The sequence below is a fragment of the Aythya ferina genome, assembly GCF_964211825.1.
Source record: "Aythya ferina genome assembly, chromosome: 2".
NCBI lineage: Eukaryota > Metazoa > Chordata > Aves > Anseriformes > Anatidae > Aythya > Aythya ferina.
Window position 1 is genome coordinate 129,475,840 of NC_140297.1, and position 12,688 is coordinate 129,488,527.

The 12,688-nt window shown below is 35.9% G+C and overlaps 1 protein-coding gene and 1 long non-coding RNA gene across 5 annotated transcripts in view; one reads left to right on the forward strand and one right to left on the reverse strand.

Moving 5' to 3' along the window:
• Positions 1-12,688, forward strand: part of ZFHX4 (zinc finger homeobox 4) — a 152,631-nt gene that overhangs the window by 62,023 nt on the left and 77,920 nt on the right. The gene's annotated exons all lie outside the window — the stretch shown is intronic.
• Positions 569-8,059, reverse strand: LOC311432095. Its single transcript, XR_014689818.1, has 4 exons — positions 7,938-8,059; positions 3,780-4,038; positions 3,050-3,204; positions 569-639 (listed from the first exon to the last, which is right to left on the reverse strand). It is a non-coding gene; the product is annotated as an uncharacterized lncRNA (long non-coding RNA).

Sequence of the window (12,688 nt, forward strand, 5' to 3'; positions counted from 1 at the left end):
ACGGTAGTCTAAAACAATATAATAACTAGGAATAAGTGCTCAGGACAAATGTCTGATACTTTAAGGGAACTTGTAAATATGAAATATTTACAATATATAAATAAGTATATATATATTTATTTTTTTTCCTTGTCAGAAAAATGCTTTTAATGTCGCTTCCCTCACACAATTTCTGTTCTCTACCAGATCTGCTACTTGTGATTGAGTCTTTGCAGACGCAGTTTTGTATCTCTGATTTTTTTGTCCATTCCCTTTCTGAGAGACAGAGACCTAGCAGAAATAATCTCTTTTCATACTGAGGCCTTATGTTGATTACTGTGCACATCTAGGATCATGGGAGCACATGCACATGGGAGCCACTGGACACACACTATATGCAATAGCTAAAGGGCACTTAAACACACTGTTCCCCCTAATTCTGTAAGAATTCACAAGAAAAAGGAATATGTCTCTGAAAAATTCAGGTCTGGGTCCTCAGGATGTTGTAGCCAGTGAGAACCCCCTGTAAGTGGAATTAAGACGCCTGCCGGGAGCAGAGTTTCTGCAGCAGTATTGCGATCTTCTGATCTCTGCATGCTTTCCCCAGGTGACAAACTTCCCCTTCGCTTTGTGGGCATCTGCTACCCTGGGCTCTTTCTCCTGTGGATGAATATAAATCTCTCAGCCTGGTAAGGCGGCCAGCTCAAGTTTGCCAGCACTTTGTACCAGCTGTTCAAAAGAGGCTGCTTAATGCGGATGCCCTGGTTCATGTACCTTACACCTGTGCTTGCAGAGGTGCTGAGCACCTGCAGGTATTTGACTGCTTTGTTCAGTCTTTGTGAAAACTGGGCCTGTGCTGTCTCAAGCTGAGCCTCTAAAGCTGAATTCCACCCCCACTAAAATAAATAAATAAATCGGGGCCTGTTTCTTTGGAAAATGACAGGGGCAAACATGAGGTACTGATAAGCTTAGTCAAATTTTGTCAGTTATTTTTAAAGCAAACATATTAACATATCATAGAGTTTGGCCTTTACCTTTGCCTGCCAGGTGAACTTATTGTCTTTCAAGAAAAGATAATTTATTTTCTTGAAGATAAACTTATTGCACAGATTATTCTGTACATTGGTGGCATTTTTTTTATTTTTCAAAAGATGTTAGAATTTAAAGTGGCTTTTCAGTTTTATAATGGCATATTCTATAAACTATAAGTATTCAATTTTCAGCATTTACTCTGTATATACAGTAGCAAATACTACTATGTTTGCTTCCAAGTTTCACTGTATATCTGGAAGCTTGATAATAACAGTTCATATTTTCTTACCAAACTGATAATGTGTTATTAATTCAGATAAAAAAGGAGGTAGCTCTACCAGATTCTTCTGTTTTGTCCCAGGTTTGAAATTTTATGAGAACCAGACTACACATTCCTCTGCTGTTAGACAGTATTATTTTCAGAGATGCTAACCTGTTAGTGATTAGCCCAGACTGGTGTCTTGGATGCTTGTGGTATCAGAAAGCCCTTCCCTGAGGACTTCTCTGGTCCAAAGAGAATTTCCACATTTGAGCTTGAAAAAGATGGTCTGAACAAGGGTATATTCCCAACTAGGGGTCAAATCCCATGCGTCCACGGGAATTTTGCCTGAAGGATTTGACCCTTCAGGATTTATTCTTTTCTTGTACAGATGTTTAAGTCATTTAAAATTATGTGGTCAAGTGTTCAAAGAATTAGCTGCCTAACAGACCTTTTGCTTATAACTCCAGCTAATTCACTGTCTCTGCTTATTGGTGCCTTTGTACTTAGCTCATCCTATAAGGCAAATTAAGAAAACTTCAGGCCTCTAGTGAAAAGATTATCAAGGAAAGTAAATTACAAAATATCACAGACTGTATGTGGCCCGAAAGGTCATTTTAGATTTATTTGTAGAAAATAGGTATCACCAACATGACTATTGGTAGTGCTAGAAAGCCATTCATTTGCTATATTTGTATGTTGTTCTGTGTAGAATTCTGCCCAGCAATCCTGATCATATTCTCTGTATGTTCTATATGTTTTTATCTTAAATGTATATCTTTAGGGGCTCATCTATGAACTTTTAATAGGGCTTGCTTTGGCAGCCCATCACTTCAGCTGTTCATTTTAAGTGGAAGAATAACTATGATATTTAAGATAATCAGGTTTAAGACATTAATTGGTTTATCAAAATATGCCATGTGTTGTAACATTTCTTTAATGTTTGTGCATGCACTTGTGTACAGACCTGTGTGTGTACACTATCACATTTAAGCACATCATAATGTACTAACGTGCACACATAGGTAACCTGATGCTGTTTTCTACTAGGTTAGAACAGAGTTTTCTAAAAAAAACAGTACCTGCAAAGATATTAATATGTTCCCTACTATGTAAGTTTGTGACACATCAGACTCTCCTACAAGTCTCCTGAATTAAGAAAAGGCTACAGTAAACTGTAGACAATATATTTGTTTATATTTTATGGTTTTGCTTTAATGATTGTATTACAAACTTGTTTTTGTGCTCTGAAATCTATTTCTTTAGATGACCTTCAATCTGAAGTCTATCTAGTCTCAAGAAAAGAAAAAACAAAACAAAACAAACAAAAACAAAACAAAACAAACAGAAACAACTAAAAGCAAGCAGCACCTATGAAAGGGAAAGAATAGCATCAGGTAGAAGGTCAAAATGCCCAGACTGACCCTACATAGTTGTATCCCCAGAAATATTGTTGGCAGGAGACAAATGATCTTCCTCCTCACTGAGTTTACAGTGTTAACTGTTCATCTTTCTGAACTGGGACTCTGCAGCAGACAGTAGTTACCTTGCCCAGCTTGGAAAAGGAAATAGAATATAAAAAGTTTGTCTAGAGAGACATTTTCAAAAAAAAAAAAAAAAAAAAAAAAAAGAGGTAGGGTGATTTTTTCCATCAAGACTAATAGTAAATTCGGTTTAATACTAAAGACCACGGATGCTGATTTGGAGGGGGAGAAGAAAGAAGGAGAAAGAAGTGGAATACTGCTAGCTAATGGAGTTTAATTTCTTTTCCTTACTCACCTGTTTGCCTGGAGATGAAAACAGAATCCCTTCTGATGCCTGTTTTTTCCCTTCCTTAGGAACAGTTACTGTTTGCTATGGCTTCCATAAAACTTTTCACCAGCTTTCTGTATGTATTTCATAATGGGTCATATGAAACATCTTTCATATTTTTTCTGCAGTCACAGTACAGGAGAGGACACAAAAGTTGTTATGCCATTTGCTTCTACTAAGGACAAGAAAAGATAGAAGCTACATTTCTAAATTGGGCACTGTAATTTTACTTATTGATTTACAGAGCACTTATTATCATAGTAGAACATTATAATGAACATAGCTGAAGACTGAACATTTGTTGAAACATGTCTGAGGCATTTCTACATGTTGCTTGAGGGATGAATTAATTTACATGATGTTTTACTTTTTAAATAAAACAATTTATTACAGAAATCAAAATGTCAAATCTAAAGGCTCTTATCTGTGAGCTCCCATAAATTATTTCCTTGAAACTTTTTTGGAGCAGGGCTCTCACATGTTTCTCCCTCAAGTCTAAATTACAGAAACAAGAAGTAATAAGTTATTGTAGGTGTAATGATAATTAACCATTAAAAAAAAAAAAAAAAGTTGTTTTGATTTTAGATTATTTTCCCATTAGATAGAAGCGTCTCTGCTCTGGATTTTTAAGTTTTCATTGCTTCAAGTTTTTCAGTCTTTTTTTTAATTATTTTTATTTTTTAAAGGGGCCACTTACCTGTGGATGTCATTATACAAGTGTCTCCCAGGTGTGATTAGCCTCCTGTGTTCTCACAGTTTTTTGGCAGCAGCAGAATGGTGATTTCTGTTTGCATGCTGGTGAGGTTCTGGTGATGAGCCATTAAATAAAATGATCTGTCCCCGGGCCAACCAGTTGGGTCATTGCCAAACAGTAATCCAGTACAATTAAGTATCAAAGATTGAAGTACTCCATTTTTGCAAGAGATCTGACTGCAGCCACCTGGAAAAGCAGAGAGCTGAGGAGGGGAAGAGTGATCAGGACATTTATTTTCACTGGAGTATACTAATTTCACTGGGGTTTGTTCGAACATATGGGATTTGGGTATCCATAAATTTAAAATTAGCATTTAAATTTTCAATTTCAGTTTTAATTTCCTTCACAAGCTGGGGGTTGAGAGAAGAAAGAAATGAAAGTAGGAAAGAACTGACTCAATTTCCGTGACTATTTCTGCTATTTTTGTCTAATTTCCTTACTGACACACAAGACTTTATGGTCCTATTCTATCTTTTGTCCTCCATAAAGGCTGTTGTGGCAGTTGCTACTGTATTTGTACACACATTTATGCAGTTTACTGGTGGGAACAAACTTAGAAATTTGTCAGATTATTTAGCAAATAGATTTTATTTTTTTACTTTGTAACTCACAGCCAAGAATGCCAATTTTGTGTTCCACTATGGTCTCATTTTTATTTCTATACCTTTGCAAGTAAAAATTTTTAATTTGTCAAAAGAACACTGAATTCTGACATGGAATTTTACTAGGATATGTCTTTTCTAGTCATTAGGACAATAGCACAGTAAAACACCATATCTAAAGCAAAGTCCTTTTAAAGTTCTGTAAATAGGAGAAATGGCCAAACATGTTAGGTACTTGAATATTTTGCAGCTACCCACAGCTAATCAGACAGAAAATCACACCTAATGTACACAAAGGAGTGTTTTAGATCTTATTCATGTATAATAACTGAAGAAAACCCACCCTTTTGTTACAAAAGCACACTTTGAGCTAGACTTCGTGAGTTCTTCAAGGTGTTTGAGTGTGAAAGGGAAGAAAGAGTTTAGCCTTTTTCTCTACTTCAGGAACTTAATGATTGTAGAACCCCACAAAATCAAAACCGTCTTCATCTGAGGGAAGTCATAGAACATACGGATATTAAATAAATGTTAACACAGTCCTCTGAAGACATAGATGATTTTATTGATGGAGAAACTGAGTCAAAAGATTGTTTAATTGTTTGTTATCCTTTACAGCTCAGTCATAGTTGAAACTAGCAATCAGGTATTCCCAATCTTATTTTCCAGCTGTAGCTCCTCTCTCTAAAAAGCACTGAACTATAGTTTTGAGAAAGATTGAAATATATGGGTTAAGGAGGAGTAATTATAGTTTCATCAGGGGCTGCTCAAAGATCTGTGGATGCCAAATCTCTCCCAAAGCAAAAATGAAAGAAGGAAACAACCAGGAAAATGAAAACTCTTTTAAGACTTGGAAAACTTAAAAGAAATGCAAAAGCAGAATGAGTTAATACTAGCCAAAGGAGTCAGGGGAAATAAGAATAGCTTTTCAGATTTATTGGAGGGGAAAAAAAGAAAAAAAAAATAATGGAGTGAAAAAACAAGCTCAATATTAAATGAAGAGGATGACAAAATGAAAGCTGGTTCTGAAATGGCTGATGCACTGAGCTACTTTCAAAATCAGTCTTTGACAAGAAAAATAAAAGGAGCAAGGACATAATAGACCAAGTAATTAAGACCTTTTCAAAATAGTTGTTGATAGAAAAGAGTAAGGCAATACTTAGAAAAAATAGAATAAATGCAAATCAGCAGGTCTGGATGATAAGCATAGTATGGTCTTAAGAGACACAGATAATGAATTTACATAATCGCTAGTAATTATTTTTGAAAAGTAAAGTACAATTGAGGAATTATCATAGGATTGGGAAAAAGCAAATCTAGTACCAATCTTTAATAAAATAATAAAATAAATTAAAAAAAAGGTAATTCTGGTAATTACTATAAGGCTGCCTGTTGTTATTTATAAAGCCTGTTGTTTATGTGATATTGAAGCCACAAGAAACCATTCTTCCCCAAAAACAATTCAACTTACTACTTGATATGACTTAGCTGAAGATGACCTAAAAGTAAAGAGGTATGAAGTAGAAGAACAGTACGAATACTCATGTGTGTGTGTGTGGTTCATTTTCTCTATGTACATATCTTCATGATTACATAAAGATTTGTGGTCTTCTTGAAGTAATAACTATGATTAAGAAATAAGATAACGAATGTTATTGCTCTGACGTTGAAGGTTGTACCTCGTACTTTCTCTTGTCTCCACTTGTTAAGCGCAAAGGCATTTCCAGGAGGCCAAGAATGTCCAGGCAGGTGCTACTTACCTCCTCCCTGTTGCCTGGCCGCTCTGACTACCACATATGGAGACGAGTAAGATGGCTGTTTGACTATGATTTGTTCCCGAACCACGCACACACAAAGTATGGAAAGAAAAGCAAACATGCTGATGAAATCGCAGAAACGGTTTTCTGGGCTTGTTGTTCCATAGGTTTCTTGGATGGATAGTCTAATCCCTTTTACTCTTCCTAATACCTGGTCCCAAGAGGGTGCATCCAGGGGTCTTTAGGAAAATAAAGGGTAGAAAGAGGGATCATGCCGTATAGTGGAATTCTCACCACTTCCTCCAGTTCTTCTCTGAGAAACATGGAGGAGAGCATTGGCTCTGAAGGTCCAAGTGAACAGAGAAGAAACAGTACTGCAGTTTCCAGAAGATGTGGAATAATGAGTGGAGTAAATTTAAATGCAGAAAATCAGGCAAATATATTCAGAAACTGTGACTTAATAAAGGAATAACAAGGAGGAAAGAAATTCCTAGACCTTCATTTAGATGTATGGATTGGTAAATAATTTTACAAAAGTTCTTGTGGAGGTGAGGAGTTGAGGTGAACTGGAGTATGTCTATATTGCCATATGAATTTTCCTGTTGGTTGCAGGAGTTCAAGTTGTATTCTGGGGATGGAGTAAGGTGTCCAGAAGTGTTCTGCAGATGTCAGTGAAAGACCCAATTTGTTGATCATATAATCAGCTAAGGGGAGGTAAACATACTGTTATTAAATCTACAGGTCATACTAAAATTGGGAGGTGTTGCTAACACCAGTGAGGACAGTGATAGAAGATATAAAAGGAAGTGAGGACAGGTTAGAAATATGGACAGGAAATCACAAAATGGGATTCAACCTGACAAATGGAATATGATACATCTGCTGAAATAATAATGTGAAACACAGGTATTCAGCAGGAGAAAGATCCTTGTAAAGAATTACTATTGAAAAAAGGCCTAAGGGTGGTAGTGGGCAGTGCATTGGATATGAGATTGCAATATGATACAACAAACTTATCTGCTTCCCTAACAGTTCTGCTCTTGTTTGTGTCATATCATAGAACAGAAATGGAATAGACCCCTTCTATAGACTACAATGAGACTACAGATATAATACTGCACACAGCTTTAGGCACGTCATAAAACAATAATAGGTATGGATAGGTATAGTAATTGCAAGCTCTCTCATAGTGAAATGAGACTGGACAATGAATTTTGAAGCATATAATAGGAAGTCATTCTACACAGATAGGTGAATGCTGCTGTCTTTTTCAGCTTTAATTTTCATGTTTCTGTACAAGGAAAGTAAAATGAGCAGTAGTTATTGTTTAATGAAGTATCTTTGCACATCAAACACGTTAATTTCAGATTTTTCTGGGTCAGATATTTTGTTAGCCATGCTAACAAAACCAAACTTAGCACCAAACTTACCATAATAAACTGTCCCTAGCCCAACTGGTTCAGTTCACTGCAAGGTGATTTGTAGAGGGATGTATTAGATTTATTCCCTGAGATAGAAGATGAAAGAAGACTACCCAGAAAAGAAGACCATTTTAAAGCATCCTTATCCTTCCTTGTATGTTTAGATGTTCGGACATTTGCAGTTTGAATGTTCTTCAACCACTCAGTCAAAAGTCACATTATATGTGTATATACATATATATACACTCTGATACATGCCCCACTCTAATTTAGTTAGTTAGTGAAACTTGATAATTTACTCTGCAGTTAATATAGGTAACTTACATTTTTACCCAAGTCTGCTCTCCTGCAAGAGGGCTGCCTTTGGCAGAAGCAGAAATACAGAGAATACTGTTCTTCAGAATAGTGTCTCCTGAAGTAGGGTACAGAAGGATGAAACAGTTGCTAATAGCCCTTCAATAAGTAGAGCTGTTGCTCCAGGCATCTGTGGGTGTTGCAGACCTTTTGATTTGTCTTCAGCTGTTTTTCTCTGTTTTTAGTGATTCTAGAAACCCAACTGGGTCCTATTTGCCTGCGCCTTTTTGCCAATGCCTTATTTCTTACATCCAAAAGCATGTTTATGACCTAGAGATCGTACAGAGTTAGATGAGTTCCTGCACTGCTAAATAAGCATATCCCCCTTACCCATGTCCTTCACAGAACTGGGAGTATTTGTATATTCCAAATTACAGTTTTTCACATTACAGTTTTTCACATCACACCAACTACTGCAAAATCTAAGCATGCGTATTGACACGTTGATAAGAAAACAATATGGAGAAATATGTAGTTCATTAATACTTTTTCCATAAAAGCAAACATGAAGATTTTTAGTTAATAATGATATTGAGAATTCATTTTTATTAAAATTAAAGGATCTACTCCTGTCTAATTTACTTTGTAAAAGTATTTCTTAATATCACCAGGGGAAGATACTTGTTTGCTGACCTTTAGTGAAGTTGCCAGTACAGTTGTCTGCTCTCTCTAATGCCAATCATTTTTGCTATTGGTAAATGAACCTGACTCAAAGTCTTATAACGTTATTTGATAAATAACAAAAATGGCATTTCATCATGAAATTAATATCACATTTAGGAGGTTCTAGTAGTGTGATGGCACTTTACCATTTTGATTTTTTTCACACCTAATTAGGCATATTAGCAGTGCACTTATTAAGACAGAGAGAGACTCTTCAGGTCAAGTATCCTGGTTATATGTTTATATATACCAAGCTAAAATCATGCAAAGGATCCAAAATTGCAAGAGAATAATTTATTATTTCCAATAATTATTTGCTTGTTGTCTCTAACAACCAAATTAAGGATCAGAAAAAAGGGCTAGGCCAATGGTAAAAAGTAGAGGTTGAAATAAGTATTTGGAAAAGTTTTACAGACTCTTTCTTTTTATCACATATATGTACTTGTGCTACATTTGTGTTGATCAATTCACAAAGCTTGAATTCCACCTCCTGTGTTGAATACACATCTTAATACCTTGTTAAATCAGCTTATTAAATCAGATCTTGATTATTGTGATAATGCAAAAGTTTCTGATGTACACATGCAGCAAATAATATCAGAACTGGGCTGTTAAAGTTTTCCTTTTTTCATCATGCCTAGAAAAGCTACAGTTGCACATTTATCTGAGAATAAAACATGTACACTCCTAAAAGGATTTTTGACACTGCCATCCTTGTAGATCTCTTATTATTAGTGCATTTATTTCTGTGTGTATTTATTTAAACAGAGAAATGGATTTTAAATATTTTGTTCAACTACAGAAGAAAAAATAGTAAAACCAAGCTGAAGTTCTGAAAATGTGTCCGTTGTCATTGCATGCAGATACCATAACTCGTGCTGCTGTCAGCTGCAGTTTGAGTGACGTAAGGGAGGGAGACCTTGCCCCTGAGATTTGGGTCTCCCAGTCTCCCACTTCAGGGGCACTCCAGTGACAAGTTGCAGGTATACACTGCACAAGTGGGTGACAGTATCATATGTCGTATGTATATCATATGACAGTATTAACATACAATCATATGTTGCAAAGTAAGAATTCAGGGATATGATCACAGCTGTGTATTCCCACATATATTAGTCTTGTAGACATAAATAGCTTGCCTGGATTGCTTTTGGTGTTAACAATGATCTTAACCAAGGTGAAAAAAATGAAAATAGTAACAAGGTTTGATACAATTCTGGGTGATGTGGTAACCAGGACCACAATAAAATTGTTAACAAATAAAATACCATAAATAAATAGCTACTTTACAGTAAGTTGCAACACAGATTTTAGAACTGTGTTTGAATATTTTATCGAATAAATAGCTTCTGTAATTTCTATGGGATTCTATTTTTCTTGCTAAATTTAGGAAATAGAGGCCTCAGACAGACATGTGAAGTACAGCAGCAAAATAGATTCTTTAACAGCTGATTGCCTCTGTTTATGCAGGTATCTTAACTTTCCAGAGCTGGTTAACGTTCTTGGTAGTGTTCCTAGCTTTTTAATAGTTTCTATCTTGCTTCTGCCGTTTTATGCGAAGTACAGTAAATGGGTGAGAAATTAAGTAAATACCCAAGGGAGGATCAAAATAATTTATACTATGCCACAGACATTTCAAGTCTTGCAGTCTCTGAGCAACCACTTGCTGAGCTGAGTAGCTCAAAATGGTAAAATATACTCCATAAATCAGAAACCCAACTCAGACTTTCTGAAAAAAAAAACATTATTTTTCCAATGTTTTTATTAAAAACAGTACAAAATATGTAGTTTAACATAAGCTTTTTGCAGGCTTCAAGGAATCTGAGGATTTTGGTAAAACAAACTTTGTTTAAATGAACAAGCAGTATATTTGGAAAGATATATATTTATCAAGCTTTCTAATAATGGTAATAATATTTATGCAAAATACTTTGCATAAAACCAAGAGTTTACTGTGTGCCTGAAAATATAATTACTATCAAGCAGTGATATATTTGTTTTAGAGTAATATAAGTTAATTGTCTATGCACATGAAGTTAGTGATATCAGAGACAAAGAATGAATGATTCTGGAAATCAAAAATTTCTTGAAATCTATGGAATACACATGTAGCATACTGCTATATAGCATTATATTTCAAATTGAGACTCAAGGCCATTATCTCCAGCAAAATGGGAGACAGTGTTTTCCCCATATCTTTATCTCTGATGAAGCAGCAAATTAGTGCCAGTTAAGTTTTTGTTGTTGTTGTTGTTTTATGATGTGAATGCCTCTGGTAGAAAGTAGTCTACAAATTAGCTTTTACTTAGGCCAGTGAATAATTGTTACAGGGTAACAATTTTAGTTAATTATTCCAGACTTTTTTCATTTTGGGGGTAAGTGGCACCTAGTAATAAAGTTACTGCTAACATCAAATGCAGACACCATGGACTGTGATTTGAATGCCAGCTTGTTTGCAGCTATTTATTTGATTGATAGAAAACATGGACTTTCACCTCACAACTGCAAGATAGCAAGGAAATTATGTTTATTCTGTTTAGTTTTATGCAGTGTGGCTTGTGTCTGTTAATAACTGACAATCCAGCTACAAGGATATAAAAGGATGAATATGAAATGATAAAATCAGGAATGTGATTCAAGTACCATTTAGGATGGAAAATCTAGAATTTTAAAATGCTTTGTGGTTCTAACAGTAATGCTCCTTTCATTACTACTGTACCTCAAATCAGCAGAGAGAAAAGCTTCTGAAGTTGAGATTACCCATAGGATTTGTAAATCAGATTGATGGAAGTAATTGGTAAACTGCTTAATCAAGCCTTGCTTGGAGGTGAATAAGGACTGCAGGATAGAAAATGTAGGCTGTATAAGTAACCCAACAAGTCAGTAGAGTTCTTTTTTTTCTGAAAGAAACAAAGATAGCAGTAATTAATGACCCTGACTCTGTGCCAAAAAAGCTTTCTTCTGACAACTCCAACTTAATTAAAACTTAAGACATTTCAATGGCCTCAGAAAGCCCCTGATGGGGTGAACTCTTGCAAACTCGTGAGAAAATTTTGTAAATTAAAGGAAAAGATGTGTGTTACCACTGGTGCCATGACTCTAATCCCTGGCAGTCAAAGAATCTATTTAGCCAAAGCCTTTTATTTTAACTGGCTCACACCTGCAGGCTTACTGGCACTTCCTCTGTACCAGAGAAGGCAGTTTTTGTGTTTTACGGAAGATCAGATAATAGGAGTCTTGCTGTTACTTTTGTTTTTGTGCATTGTTCATTAGGCTGTGAGTGTTGCAGGCACACTTGATATGCTCGGCTAGCTTGGGGGGAGAGTACTGGCTGAATGCTTTAGGTGGTGCAACATTAGCAAGGATGGGCTGGCAAAAAAAAGTAAGTTTAATGCAAAAGTGCTTCAAATTAAAACTCACAGCTGATGAGGCAAGCTGAAAGCAGAGCCTGCTGTTCTTCACAGATCCAAGTTGTAAGGAACAATATTCTGTACTGGACAGTGTTGGTTTAAACAAAAGGAAATTGGGCTTTCAGATTCTTCTGGCTCATTAATGTAATTTTTATTCATTATGAACCAACTGGTGTAAGAATCCCCCTCAGGTACATGGTATGGAAAGGAAAGCTCTGTTTGCATCGCAAGGAAGTAGTCAATTTTGTGTTGACCTGTCTTCTTTACAAATAAACACAGAATTAAATTCTAGAACATTGGATGCACACCAATTGGTGTAAATAGTTACTTGATTTACATTAAAAAAAAAAAAAAGAGTTTAGTTTTATCTCTCCTTCTAGAAAGTGCTTTTGTGTATTATATTGTGAAAATGTCAACCTTCTCTCCCTCACCATCTCCCCCCCCTCTCTCCCCCCTCTTCCCATTCCCACTTTTTGTGGCTGTAGGGAAATGCCTGTATTGGCAGTGGTGGAAAAGGTAATATTCTGGATGGCCTTTTCCTTTTTGGATCTTATGGTGGGGGGGCTCACAGGGGATGAACTGTCTGACTGGCACAGAAAAGCCTTGCTCCTGTCAGGGCTTAGGTGTATTTTTTAGGTGTAGACACCG